Here is a 14,935-nt window from a genome sequence, read left to right as displayed (position 1 = left end):
GTAAGAGGTGCAGGCATTTACAAGTATTCAGCTTACTATCAAAGCTGTTAGCAGCTGGCAGAACTGAGAGAGGAGGAACATTGCCTGCATTTCTCATCTAGACATAGACTGTTCATTATGTGTTCCAGACACTTAAATGCTGTCCTTGGAACTTGTTTTGCATTGTCTATGATAATCTATGATAATTCAAGTGAGAAAGTGCTTAAGAATATATTTCTGATGTTAAACAACCCGTAAATGACAATGGGAATACAATAGGAAAAACTTCATTGGTGAGCGTTTTGGTAATTCTCTGCCATTCTGGTAGAAAATCATTATCATGAAAAAAACCAGCAGTAACATTTTGAGGTTACTAATGGGGGATTAGTATTTAAGACTTAATTAAGAGGCAACTAGACACTGTGGTATTATGTTTTACTGAATAAGCATTTCTGTGAGGACTTGAATTCATTGTTTTCCTCGTCTCTGTAGCTGCTTTGGTGTTCTGCATTTATTTTTTCCTAGAATTTTTTACTGGAAATTTAAACTACAACCTAGATGTGTATACCATATACATGTTTGCACATGGAATACATTCTATATATACACGCTATACATACTATATATACATGCATACTTCCTGTAACATCTGCTCTCCTTCCAGCAGCTTTCCTTTAACAGGAATTGCTTTCAATTTATGCTGGATGCTGGTGTCTTTAGGGGTGAGGTCTTCCTTAACTCTGTCTTCATTGTGTTGGAAGGGATATTTAACTTTTGCAGTGCAAAGCCATGTATAGCTGTAGTGTGGTTACAATGGCTTTGTATTTACCATGCTTTCACAAAGCGTGGATGGGTTATGATCCTTTCATATGGGGCTTCCCTTCCTCTTGTTAGAGTGGAAGGCCTAAATATATGTATATGCATAGATAAGCGCACACACACAGAGCTGTATAACAGCTGGTCTGGAGGACTGAGGATTTGGAAAGGAAAAATGGGAAGGCATAGAAGAAATAATGTTGCAGCTGCCACCTTTTGATTTATGTATCTAGAGGGAGGCGACTGAGGAGGGAAGGGATGAAGCACAATGAATGGCTTTGAGCATGTATGTTTTGTGAGTGGCTTTTTGAGTCTAACTTAGTGGTTCTTTGCTCTGCTGCTCTATGGTGCTTCCAGTCAGGGTGGGGAACAGATGCCTGGCATTATTTGATGTACTGATGCAGATAGACTGACCCTGGAAATGCAGATTTCCTAGCCAGGGTTTTGTGGGAGAGGACTTGGAGGGAAAGGAGCTTGTGTGCAGTTTCTGCCAAGAACTGAGAACTGTTGCAGATCTCAAACACTCTTTTCGTGGGCAAGGTGACATTTTCTTGATTCTTATGCTTCCTCTGATGAAGCACTAAGAAAAATCAAAATCTCCAAATGTATTTTTTTCCCTCCTCCCTGTAAAACCCCTAAAGAACCCACCAGAAAACAGAAGAAAACTCCACATTATATGGCACAGATTTATCTCCTGAGGGATAGAGAGAGGAAACAAGTGGCAGGTGCTAGTTGTGTTGCTTTTGGCATTGCTGGGAAGTTCTTGAGCATTACAGAAATGAGGCTGTTACACAACTACAGTGTGTTATTTCCTCTCCGATCCTCTACAGGCCCAGGTCTGGGGTTACTTTGCTTTTTGGATTCTGGGGTCTAGTTTGGGGCACAATATATGTCAGTGAACAGATGAGATGACAGCACTGGGTCACACGAAATAAGGCTGACTTGACTTTTCCAGCCAATGTCAATTTATTCTAACATTACTGATGCAAACAGCATAGTCGTTATATTAGTATTGCATTAATCAGTACAAATATATAGCTGGGCAAGAAGGAATGCATGCTAATCAGCAAGTTGTAAGTGATAAGAAGATGAAAACCGGAGAGATTGTAGCATTATGCCATCAACAGGCAGATGGGGATGTGTACAGTCTCTTGACTGCAAGTACTTCATGAATATTCCCATCATTTCACTAAAATGAGCGTTTAAAAGCTTTAGTTCACAATTCACACAACATTTTAACATCACAATTATTTTGTTTATCCAGAAATCAATCTTCAATTTTGTTGACCTGCATATCGGACAACAATTAAGGAAATGTATGTCTTAATTCCTTGAGCAAGTAATTGATTTTATTCAACTGCTTGTTCAGCAATATTATTCAGAATAACATGCTGTCTTCTAAGGTTAGTTATGTAATTTTTACTGCTGGTGAAAGTTGATAAGAACTCTGAGCTCAAGTCCTCTGCTTCGTGAACAATTTGCATAGTCCTGTGCAAAATAACCCTGAAGGTTTTCTGTTGTACTGGTTCTTCTCCAGCTTCCATGGCCCACTTCATGTGGAAATGTGTCAGAGCTGACTGGGTTGCAGTGTGATACCTGATTCAGATGTCAGTCTTCTAGCTGTCCTACATAAACTGTGTCACTCAGAAACCTTTATTCTTTTTTTTTTTTTTTTTTTTTTTTTTTTTTTTTTTTTTTTTTTGTGGTTGGCTGTTTGTTTTAAATTCTGAGGCCTTGGACTTTATTGTAAAATTTGCCCTCTTCAGCGTCTCCAATATGCCCAAAAGAAATGTGGTAGGAAAGAGTGGCCTGAAGGATTTGGGACAGCCACTAGCTGGTCATTTGAGCCATCACCTGAACACATTAAAGAATGAGAAATAACACGGGGGTAGGAAGTAAAGAACTGCATAAATGGCACATTACTCTGTCACCCAGTGAAACTGAGACTTCTGTGCACATCCACAGTCTTTACAACACTTTAATCTTTTGGGATTACAGCAGGATTTGGCTGTGTAGTGAAACTGGTTCTATATAAAGGACAGCAAAGCTTTGGATGTAGTTGGGTGGTACATGATAGTCCATGCCCTGAATATTTTGTAGTACTCTGAGTGCATAGCAGATGACATAACCCATAAAGGAACCTGTGACATAAGGTGCTTTTCACTGACATTCTTCACAAGTAAGTGAAGAGGGATTTCTTGTAGAAACCATACAAATGAGCACTCTGTGGTAATTGGGGACTTGCTGTTACATTCAACTAGAAATATTTTTAAGTGGCTTTATTTTGTCGTTGCAAACTGGGGGCAGTTGTCTCTGACATGGAACTGACATAACTGATAGGGAGAAGGAACAAGCCTCACAACTGCTGTGCTAGTGCTGTCTGTGCCCCCTTGTGGTATTTTTGCTCCTCTTCCTCTTAGGACATCCTTAAGATTTACTTTGTTTACTGCTGAGGGTGGTCAGTGTGTCACAGAGACACAGTGAGAAAAGTTTAACTGGAAATGACAAGCCAGAAATCGAAGTGAGGGAAGAAAGTAAAAAATTAAAGCCCAGGCCATTTCAATTTTCATGTTTTTGGTTTGGTTTGGTTTTTCCCATAACCAAAAATATCTATGCATATTCTTACTTGTAACAGTCTTCTCTTTAGAAAAGGTGTTTTTCTCAGCTTCTGCTGAAGTGTCTCCAGATGATGCAGAATTAGCTTCTTGTTAGTAGTACTGTCTCTGGGAAAGCCTCCTGGCAGCCCAGAGGACACAAGAAAGATTTGGAGGGATTCATCTGGAACTATTGCTGTCCTGTTGCTCAGCCAGCTAGCCGTGCCACGTGCATTCTGGATCAGCTTGTAGTCTGCTTAAATTCAGTAGTCTGTTCAAATTCAGTGTGGTCCACAGGACTAAGAAGTAACCATCTTTAATAGAGCCTTCCTCTTGTCTTTGCCGAAGGCTCTGGAGCATAACTGTAGGTAGACTACTGCGTATTGAACGCTGTGCAGTAAAGAAAGTTAGTGGTATATTGCTAAGTACCACTTCAGACCTCAACATTTGGGTTAAAAAAGCTTGTAGCTTTTTATACTTTATAAAGTTTTTCCCGGTCTGTAGCTCTAACCAACATACACTGGAGTATCAGATTTCCAATAGTTCAGTAAAGATTTTGTACGTGGCTGTTAGCTTCAATTACTTAAAATTCTAGCATCTTAGTCTCAGACTCTACTTGTGTGGTAGGGTTGGGTCATTCTTTTTGTTGGTGTTGTTTTGTTTGCTTCTTGCCCTTGTCTGGATTTTTGGCCAAATACAAAATTTATTTGCTGTATTAGAAGGCTCAGAATATAATTTAATACTAAAGCCTATAGAGCTTGGAATTTTATTTTTGCACCTCCTGCCCTTAGTAAAATGTAACCTTATTCCTGCCTTTCCCCTCCACTTAAGAGAAGAATATAGCTGTCTGCTATCTGAAGGCATATTTGTAAAATAGCCTGTCATGCTGACTGGTGTTGTGAGACATTTATATAATGAGAGGTTTCATATCAAAGTAGAAATGTAAGGAGGTTGAAGTGGTGTTGCCTTGGCAACCTCTGAATTTTGTGGTCTTTGTGGTATAAATCAAACTCTAATCAAGGACACGATTCAGTATTCTTTATGTATTCAAAATACCTATTGATTATGGTATGAGATTTGAATGGGAAGAGAAGACAAGACCTCCAATTTGCCCTCTGTTTTTTGGAATAACGAGAGAAAAATTACATGGATTATAACCACAACAGGTCTGTGAACAAGAAAGGTCCCCAACATGTCACTGCAAATGTATTTCCATTTGGGATTTTTGAGCAAAATGTTGTTACTTGAATGCCTGGCATCCTTGTGTAACATACTTTGAAATTTTCTTACACTTGAACAAGAAAAGAGTTGAACAATATTTTTATGTGTGTTTGAAGAGTAATGGTAGAGACATCCTTCCATGAACTTTGCTTACATGACAAATTTTTATGGTAACAAGTAGCCTACTGACTCTGACACCGAGTTTCTGTGGACGGCCACATCAAATGACAGGAAAATCAATGGTAGGATTTACACAGAAGTATATGGGAATTAGATTGGCTAAATCATTGTGACTGGCATCTAGAGCTGTTCATCAATAATTTGTGAATACTGTATGTTAATCTAGTTGTTTCTGGTCCTCTGTGCTTTCTTGTTGCATTGAAATCATGTAATCTTGTAGAAATTCATTTGGGAAAGAACAAAAAGAGTTTGTCGAGTTCTGTGTGTGTTTTTGTTGTTTGTTTTTTCCTCAACATGTGAGAATTGTTGAGATGGTGCCATCCCTTGACCTTTTTGCTTTCTCTTAAAGCAGCCTACAAATCTGTTGGGGACTTCAAGAAACAAAAGTCTGCAAGTAGAAGAGATTGCTGTGTCAGGTCATAAAGACAGACCCTGTGGGGGGATGAACTGTCGTTTCAGGGAATCAGATGGGGATCTCCAAAGCGCTTGTCTGTAGAAATGTTGTTTGTCACAGAAATCTTCAGGGTCAACAAAAGCTTCAGATTCATCCTATATAACTTGAGGCAGTTAATCAAGGAAGCTACTTGAGTAGCTGGCACAGTTTCCCTCCATCTTTAACACAGAGAAGAAGGGGAACTCCCAGATCATGACTTAGCCAACATGAAGTCAGAACCACCCTTTTGAAAGACTTGTTCATCTTCATTATATGGGCCCCAGGTTGGCTGCTTTAGTTCATAAACAGAAATAAGAAAAACCCAACAGTAGATTCTGAGCATGCTATGTACTGTTTTAGGCCCCTATTTTATGGGCTCCTAGATGAAAGAGCTGCAAAATCTCCTCCCAGTTCAATGGGCCCAGCTGAATTCTCAGAATTGTGCTCAAGAGTGGCAAAACTGTAGCATTCTTGGGGAAGTGAGAGTAGGAGACCCAGTGAGGCAGGGCTGCGGGCAAGGACCTTAGGGGAGAGAGGCACAACAAGCCCTGAAACCACAAAATAAGTAATAAAATAATGAGGGTTTATGTTGTAGTGTGACCATTCCTCAGCAGAGGATCGTGCTCAGAAATTTAATAGTAAAATAAGCACTCACTTGTTAAAATAACAACATATCTTATTTTTCAGCTAATAGTACATGATATAAACCAGCAGATGAATAAAGTCTTTGTAGTTTAGCTGCATGAAAATGATTGTTATTGTTAAGCAGAGAGATCTGAGCTCTGATAAATGAGAAGGAACAGTACAGTGTGAATATAATAGCAGAGGAAAATTATAGCAGTGTTACAGTACCTTGTTAATGAAGGATTTGCACACTTCCCCTTTTAATATATGTTCTTCTTCAGTTTTATGTAACTCATCAGTACAAAAGTGTAGCTGTTAATTAAAGAAGATATTTAGCACGATGTTAAGTGTCTTCTCTGTAGAATTTGAGTTGTAAGAACACAAAAATAACATGCCTTTTCAGAGAAAGTTAATTCATAATAGGATACTTTGGTTTCTGACTGCATATTGGCACATAAATTCCAATTATGTGCCAATATGCAGAATTTATGTCTTTGTTCTCTGTTATATTCATTCTTGCATGAGTGCTGAAGTAGTAGTGCTAGACTAAGGGACCAAACTCAGAGGAGAAGTAGGGATCAATGCATTTTACATCGACAGTGTCCATCTCACCTTAGCATTAGACCCAAGTGCTAGCAAGACTTCAGTATATATTCTACATTGGTGGGGGTGTACATCTGCTTAATTTTGAGCCATATATAATGGCTTGTGAGACTGACCTGATCTCACGCTTGCCCTTTCATAGGATGACTGGCATATCACGTGTACATGGGAATAGAAAGGGGGTATATTTGTGTGACTGTATTGTAACCTACAGTAGATACAATAAGACAAGACAAAGATGTGAACTGTTTGCAGCTCATGCTTTCTATAATAGTCCCAAGCGATATTCTACTAATTATTGATATGTCAGTTGTAGAGAGTTATGTTCTAGCTCTTTGCTTGGCCCTTCTTCCAGACTGGTGTTTCAGGAGGGTAGTACCAGTTGGGCTCAAGTTAAAAGTAGTCCTCTTCAGGCAGAAATCTTTACTTGTTTTTAGGACAGTGATACTCTTTCAGATGAGGTAAATAGGAAAGAATCACCACTTTCCACTTAATTTTCACCATCTAAGTTCTGCCCTTAGGATAGCTGACTATTTCTATTCTACCTCTCAGTCCCTTCCTAGATTTTTAATATCAGGTGATATCTAGAACTAGCAAGATTTACATCCCATCCAGCAATAATAGAACATCTGGCAGCAAAACATCTCTCTTGTAAGAGCACTGTTAAATAGCTGATAAATCTACCTCTCAGTTCTTGGAATAAAGAGAAGAAACCCAAATGGCTTTGCTGCTGTGTGCTTTATGAAATGAGAGTGCAGGGCAGCTTTTCTCAGAGACTTAACTTTGAGCTGTGCACGTTCAAGACCCACTGGGGACTGAGGTCTATTGATCCCCAGTGCTCAGTCTACAGAAACAATCAAAGCTGTGGGGAGGGAGTCTGCTACAGCTCCATATGCTGCATTCAGGCTGAACAAGGATTTTGTATTTCCTGAGCCACCTGCAGAGCAAGATTGCTCAGGTCTCCAGAGGCAAAGTAGGTTTCACACTACTTGTTTCTTGCTTGAAGTCCTTTTAAGGATAATGGAGGGTCTAATCATTCTCCATGTGGTAATACACATAATGGCATGAAATTAATCTGGGGGAATAGACAAAGTGGAGAAAAATATTGTGAAGAAATAAAATCATGAGACAGGTTCAAAGTAAAGGACTCAAACCTTCTAGGGAGATCAGTGCAAGAGATATTTTCGTCATAGAATGTGATGCTCTGGGAAGGTACATTAGCTAGCTCAGGTACTAGGACCTGTATGGCCACATGTAAGTACAGTACTTAATTCAGGTTAAAAACTGTCTCACTAGGACTAGTTAGTAAACATGACTGTTCACTCAGGACCCAAGTGAATCACCTACAATAGTGAGGTATTTTTTTTCTGTGGAGGTATTCCCTTCTCATAGGGGAAGCACAGGTTCCACTTGTCCAATGTCTTAAAAATTTTGTATACTGCCTGAGGGTCATTCTAGCTTTCACAGAATCACAGAATGTTAGGGATTGGAAGGGACCTCAAAAGATCATCTAGTTCAATCCCCCTGCCGGAGCAGGAACGCCTAGGTGAGGTTACACAGGAAGGCGTCCAGATGGGTCTTGAATGCCTCCAGAGTAGGAGACTCCACAACCTCCCTGGGCAGCCTGTTCCAGTGCTCTGTCACCCTCACTGAGGAGAAGTTTCTTCTCAAATTTAAGTGGAACCTCCTGTGTTCCAGTTTGAACCCATTACCCCTTGTCCTACTGTTGGTTGTTACCAAGAAGAGCCTGGCTCCATCCTCGTGACACTCACCCTTTATATATTTGTAAACATTAATAAAGTCACCCCTCAGTCTCCTCTTCTCCAAACTAGAGAGACCCAATTGCAGTTCTGAAATAGAACACAAACACGAAGATTTTGAACCTTTGCGTTGTTAAAAGCTTCACACATATAAAATCTTTCTGTTTACACATGGGAAGCATCTAAAAAGCCTTATTTTCTAAGTGAAAGATCACAGAAACAAAGGCTGTGGGGATACAGCAGGACTGCATTCTCTGCTTTATTGCCACAGATTCAACTGACTGAAGGGTGCTTACGAGCTATATAAGCACTTCTTGCTATTTCTGTGTGAACAAAGACAGTACTATTTAATTTGTATGGCTTTCAAATAGATACAGGGTGTTACCCAGAGCAGTGAACATTTTGCATTCATTGCTAGGGAGTCTCATAGGTTCTAGAAGGACCAAAAGGATAAAACTAAACCCTGTTTCATTTCCAGAAAAGTGAATTTTTGGAGAGATTAAGTGGAAGTGGCACAGTCCATATAAATTAAATAGGCAGTTGGTGACATACCTCAGAAATTAATTCTCTCTCTGTTTGTGTAGACTTGAAAAGGTAAGACATCTAAGAGCTCCTTATTTGGAGACAATGGTCATCTTGATTAAAGGGTTGTACTATGGTAAAACTGAAGCATTGGAATGGTATATCCTACTATGTATGACCAAGGTAGAAAAGAAAAATAATTATCATTGCTATGAACACAGGAGCAAAGAGTAACAACATTTTCTCTTATTATTAGCCTGCCCTTGTGCTAATAGGCAAAACCAGCTAATCTGAAAACTAAATAAACCCTATTACATTTTTTAAAGGCAAGCATTAAACTATTTTCATAGTATATAAAGTCAAAGGGAATTTACACTGAATCTGTCACACTAGTTAACCCTTGTTATATATTTGAAAGGCAGGTCAATTAATGATGAATTATCAATATTTTACAGATAAAGAAAATAAGGAGAAAAAAGGCATGGATGTAAGGGTTTCTGTCATCCCTTCTTTGCATTAGGAGTACTTAAACATCCTTATTTGTACCTCTCGTAATTTCTAAATAGTGTAATAAAAATGAGCACTTTACACTTGAAGTCACGTTGCCACACAAAACGGTATTGCATTTTTGTTCATCATTGCTGTAGAAATTAAAAACTATGTATTTTGTAATGCAGAACTGTGAAACTTTCCAGAATTGTTCACATGTACTTTTTGGATGTAAATGTTTATGCATACACCGTATACACCATAAATGTATATATGTATTTACATATTAGGATCACGTAAAAGAAAATTATTCTTGAAAAGACAGAGAATGGAATAAGGCATAGTATTACTAAAGTAAATAGATTCTTAGAAAAACTTGTTAACAGAATTACAGAACAGTTGAGGCTGGAAGGGACTTCTGGAGGTTATCTTGTCCAAGCCCTCTCCTGAAGCAGAGACACCTAGAACTGGTTGCCCATTTCCATGTCCAGGTGGCATTTGAATAACTCCAAGGACAGAGGCTCCACAACCTCCCTCACAGTGAAAATGTATTTCCTGATGTTCAGAGGGAAGCTCCTGCATTTCAGCTGGTGCCCATTGGCTTTGGTCCTGCCACCTTCCTCAACCTGCTGGCAGTGCTTTGCCAAGGCAGCCAAAGCTCCACTAGCCTTCTTTGTGGCAAGGACACATTGCTGGCTCCTGTTCAACTTGACGTCCACCAGGACCCCTGTGTCATTTTCTGCCAAGCTGCTTTCCAGCTGGGTGGCTTCCAGCGTTTATTGATGCAGAGGGTTGTTCCTCCCCAGGTGCAGGATTTGACATTTACCTTTGAACTTCGTGAGGTTTTTGTCAGCTCATTTCTCCAGCCTCTATTGTCTACATGTTCCAGTTTCTCTTAAAAATGATCAACATTTTTGCTATCTTAATAGTATTTGGCTACTTTGTGGAGGAAGACAAACAAACAAACAAAAGCAACAACAAAACCAAAGCAAAACAAAAAAAAAATCCCAACAACAACAAACCGACGGCCCTACGAAAGCAAACACAACCTTATTCCTCACAAAGATAAACTTTCTAATAAATTGTGACCTCTAAGTCTATGGTTTATTCTTTGACAAAAATAGAGTCTGCATTCTTAGCCTGTTTACAGTCATATTTTTTCCTTTCTGAGATATGGCAAATTGCTATACTCTTGTTGTATTTTTTTGCTTTCAGTTAGTGCACCCTGATTCCTGAATACATAGTACTTGTTTGCCCGAGCAACATATATGTTCCTCTGCTTAAATAGGACTAATTACTCTTCCTTTCCTTTGCTTCATTTTGGAGTTAGAACATATTGACTAATATTTCAAATGGCCTTTTGTGCCTGCCTGTGAAGAGAACTGCTTTTAATAAAAAAAAGCAGAGTTTGAAGACACTCAACAATTAATTTAGTTTTAGTTGACCATATTGACTATGTTCTTACAAAGCTGCACTGTGCTCCTGCATAACCGTGCACCCCTTCATTATGATCTCTCAGTGCCATGTGCGCATTAATAACCAACGATGGAAGAAAAAAAGTTTGAGTTACAGGCTGAACTCCAAACTACAGCTTTTCTGGAAGTGTCATAGATCATGTTTAATAGCCTGTGGATCAAAATGAAACCCAATATACATCACAGGGGAACTCAATAATTGAAGCATCCCAGGAATGTCTAAGTACTGGAGTCTTGAGGGCACTGGAAGCTTCATTTTGTGCTCAGTTTTTACCTGAGTAAAAGCTGTCTCATCCCCCCATCATCTTTTCTTTCTGTAACAAATGGTAATCATATTTTAATGCACTGACTTAAATTATTTTATCTTGTATTCAGGAGAGCAACGAACTCCTTTTTCTTCCCCATCCAGCTCCTAATTTTCTGTGAAATGAGAAAAACAGTCATTCAGAAGTATTAACATTTCAGAGTGTCTCCAGCACACTCGACTCACGGCTATCTCCTCTCTGTGCTGAGTGTCTGCAGAATGGTCCCGCAGGGGCACTGAGCGTGTTCTCTGGGTCTGTGAAACTGGTCTGCACACGAGCACTGAATTTACTCCTTTCATATGAAAAGCCCTGGAGGCTCTCTGAAGGACTGTAGCGGGACCCTTGTTGATGAGAACTCAATAACTTGCAACCTGGGGCTGCACAGCTGGTATTGTATGTGAATGGGGAGGATGTATAGTCTTGTCTCAGGAAAAAGGCTGTCACAGAAGGGTTTTGTGGACCTGGCACTCTGTGGCTTACTCAGGGGATAAATTCTGTTTGTCTGTGAAAGAGGTGGAAGGAAGGTTGAATTTTGCAACATCCTACTGACAGAAAAAGAAAAAACCCATGGGATGAAACTGTAGGAAGCCTGGCTGAATTGAGGCCCTTGGGCTCATTGTAGCAAGCTGGGTTGGTGCGGAGCGTGCTGGCTGATGCGGAGCCCTCAGTGTTCCATGTAGTGACGCAGCTGTGAACCCCGGTTCAGCCTCAGCCCACGGTGGGCAAGGCTGCTCCCCAAGGAGCTGTTGTTTCACCTTGTGCCCATCCTGCAGCTGCCCAAGCTGTGGCTCCCTGACCCTGTGAGGATTTTGGTACGCAGTTCAGAGGATCAGGAAGTTTTGTTTTTTATTATATACAACGGGAGTTTGAACTGGATACAGCAGGTGACTGAGGAATGCAAATGAGGGAATAACAGGTGATTTTTAGGTGAGTGCTTGCAGTGAACATTTTAGGGTACCCTAGGGTTTGATGAGGTGACTGCCCAGCTGAGCCGCTGTCTTGATACGTGATAGTTATATATGTTCCTTAACCTTGCTAGTACTTGATATTTCAATGCTGAAGGACATGTGTAGGATAAAAGTAATGCCTGGCCCTCCCATTGGTCCTTTGCATAAGCTGAATCTCATTGAGAGTGAAAACAAAGAATGTGGCCAAACAAAACTATTTTCAGCAGTTGTTTGATTGTTAGTGCATTATTTTTCTTGCTTTTGCACACAGTAAAACTGCAATGTGAAATGGAAGCCACCACTTCTTGGCTGGCACCTTTTAAGTGCAATCTCTCCATCTGCAAGGGTGCGGTAACAGGAGCTTCTCTGGATTCTTTAAATATTGTATGAAGGTACTTCAGTATCAGAAATTGCAGATGGGCTAAATGGCAATCTCGTGAATGAATAATGAGTGCTAGTGGCATCTGTTGGTAGTGGCCTTTTAAACGAACCCTTTCTACACTACACAATAAAGTTTCCTCTAGCTACAAATCTTTCTGGTGGCATTACAACAATTCTGCCCTGCAAGCTGATACCTGCTGTGGTTTCTGAATGAATGAAGTGGTTTCTATCATCCTCTTGGTTTTGGCATGTTTAATAAATAACTGCAATGAATTGACTGTAGTGCAGTAATAGTGATTACAAGATAAATAGCACAGTGATTTTTTTTTTGTCATTTTATAGGGAAGTGGAGAGAAGGAAAATAAAATCTGAGTTTCACCCTTAAATAATGGACCACTACAGCATGAGTTACAATGTATTTGATGGAAAAGAAAATATCTTTCTGCTTTAGCCAGAAAGCAGAAGCTGCTTAACAGTATAAGCTTTTGTTTTACCTCAGAGGAAAGGTAAACTTCTATTGTAGTTTGAAACATGGGTGACAATTTCAACACTGGTTAAGCCTATCTGGGGAACTGTTTCAGGGTATTTGTTATCTCAGGTATGGATGGGAAACTCCAATGTCATGCGAAGTTGCAAAGAATATGGACATTAGGGCATATGCAACATTTATAGAAAAGAATGACAAACATACTTGGGTTACAGATATTTGATGAACAAATTGTTTAGTGGCTGGTTTAAGGTACGAATGAAACATTTATGGCTTTATATTTCTGCTTATGTTGGACAGCTTATGTAGATTTTGTGGAAGAGCAGTAATGCATAGAAGTGTCCTTACCTTTTTCCTGGTAGTCCAAAAGATGCATTTTTTTTGGCACCAGAATAGGAGCACAGGTACCACGGAGGAAGGCAAGCTTTCTGCCAAAGAGGAGTGATGAAGATGATGTACTTTCCTTACCATTACCCTCTTTCTCTGCCCTTCTCTGCTGCTTACTGCAGAAGCAGCCCTTGACCAGTGCAGTGTCTGTGCTCAACCATATGTGCTGGGGGAGATGCATCTGGACAGGGGATGCAATTCGTCTCCCCTTTCCCCTTTCCTTTCCCTTTCCCCTTTTCATCTGCACAGCAGATGAACCAGCTGCAGTCCCTCCAGAGATATGTGGGAAGGCATCAGCTGGCTTTGCCTTTTTTACTTGAAAGTACACGTAAACTGTATTGTGGCTGCCGGACAGGAACGTATTAGCCACTGTTCAGCAAGTTTTATTTTAAAAATAAATGAATAAACTACTTCACATGTTGGCAGCTGATTTGCATCTCATCATAAAACTGAAGCATATGGTCAAAAAGAACTAAATAACAGAAGGAATTACCTGGCCACTTCTGTACTTTGGGCACTTTTCTCTGGGTAGCCTGATGACTTTGTATAAGCACATCTTCTAGAAATGCATCTATTCTTGACTGGAAAATATCAAGAAACAGTAAAACTACCATTTTCCTTGTCACCTTCTTTCAATGGCTTCCATCCTGTATGAAAGGACGTTGATTGAGAAGAGAGGAAAAAAAGTGGTGAAAAAATACCTTTCCACACTAAAATAGCCTTCTCTACTCTATTTTCCCCTTTTCACATACTTATAAGCTATCATCAAGTCAACTCTCGTTCCTTTATTTATAAACTAAATAGATTCACATCTTTAAGTCTTCATTAGCCATTGAATCATTTCTGTCATCGGCATCCCTCCAGTTTTTCGTTGTTGTATGTTTGGATCTGAACTATGTATTGTTTCCAGCACCTGAGTTTCCACTACTGCATGTGGAGATAATGTTGCCTCCTTAATGCCTGTGTGTTTGTTTCTAAAATCATGGATCTTATTAACTTATTTTCTCTAACTGTATTTCTTTGGTAGCTCGAGCTGATGAGGCTGTGTAAAATACATATATTGTGATGATGAATGGTAAAATGAAAACTTCTTTTGGGGGTATAAACAATTATTTCAAGAACAAAAGAATTTGTCAAGATATCTTGTGGGTTTGTGGAGTTTTTTGCCTCTTTTTTTTTTTTTTCCTTCCCATTGGCCCATGGAAAACAGACTGACATCCTGGATTAACTGTTGGTCCCAGGATCTGGAGAGCTACGTTTAAGAGCAGCCCTGACTGCTTTTATCCACATAAATGACCTAATTACAAAACTTTGCAGTCTGTCTCTTGACAGAACTTTTTAAAGGTGATTTTGGCTCTGATGTAGAGTGAAAAGAATTGCAGAGAACTTAGTTTCTTGCCGGAAAGGATTCTTGGTTTCTGGTATATGACCTGGAAGCTCGTATGAATTTTGTTTTGTTGTTGACTGCTATAGTCTTTTCACAGTTGCTGTTTTTAGGATAGTCATCCATTCTGAGCTGTGTGTGTTTTTTTGCCTACGTGTATAATTTAGCTTTTGGCTTTATTACAAAGCCATTGCTGGAGTGGGTGGGTTTGAGCACTTCAGGTCTGCCTTCCTCTGCTTTCTCCCTTTGTGAGTCTCTCACTTGCAAATGGTCTCAGCTATCATTTATTGACTTCCTGAAAACCAGCAATGGGGATTAGTATCAAGGCTAATCCTGATCTTTGTGAAG

General features: G+C 39.7%; 1 protein-coding gene across 3 annotated transcripts in view; it reads left to right on the top strand.

Moving 5' to 3' along the window:
* GADL1 (glutamate decarboxylase like 1) overlaps positions 1-14,935 on the top strand; it is a 75,642-nt gene that overhangs the window by 48,998 nt on the left and 11,709 nt on the right. The window lies entirely within an intron of this gene.

The sequence above is a fragment of the Columba livia genome, chromosome 2 (genome assembly GCF_036013475.1).
Source record: "Columba livia isolate bColLiv1 breed racing homer chromosome 2, bColLiv1.pat.W.v2, whole genome shotgun sequence".
NCBI classification, from domain to species: domain Eukaryota; kingdom Metazoa; phylum Chordata; class Aves; order Columbiformes; family Columbidae; genus Columba; species Columba livia.
Note: the sequence above shows the minus strand (reverse complement) of the source record. Positions and strands in the feature narration are given on the sequence as shown.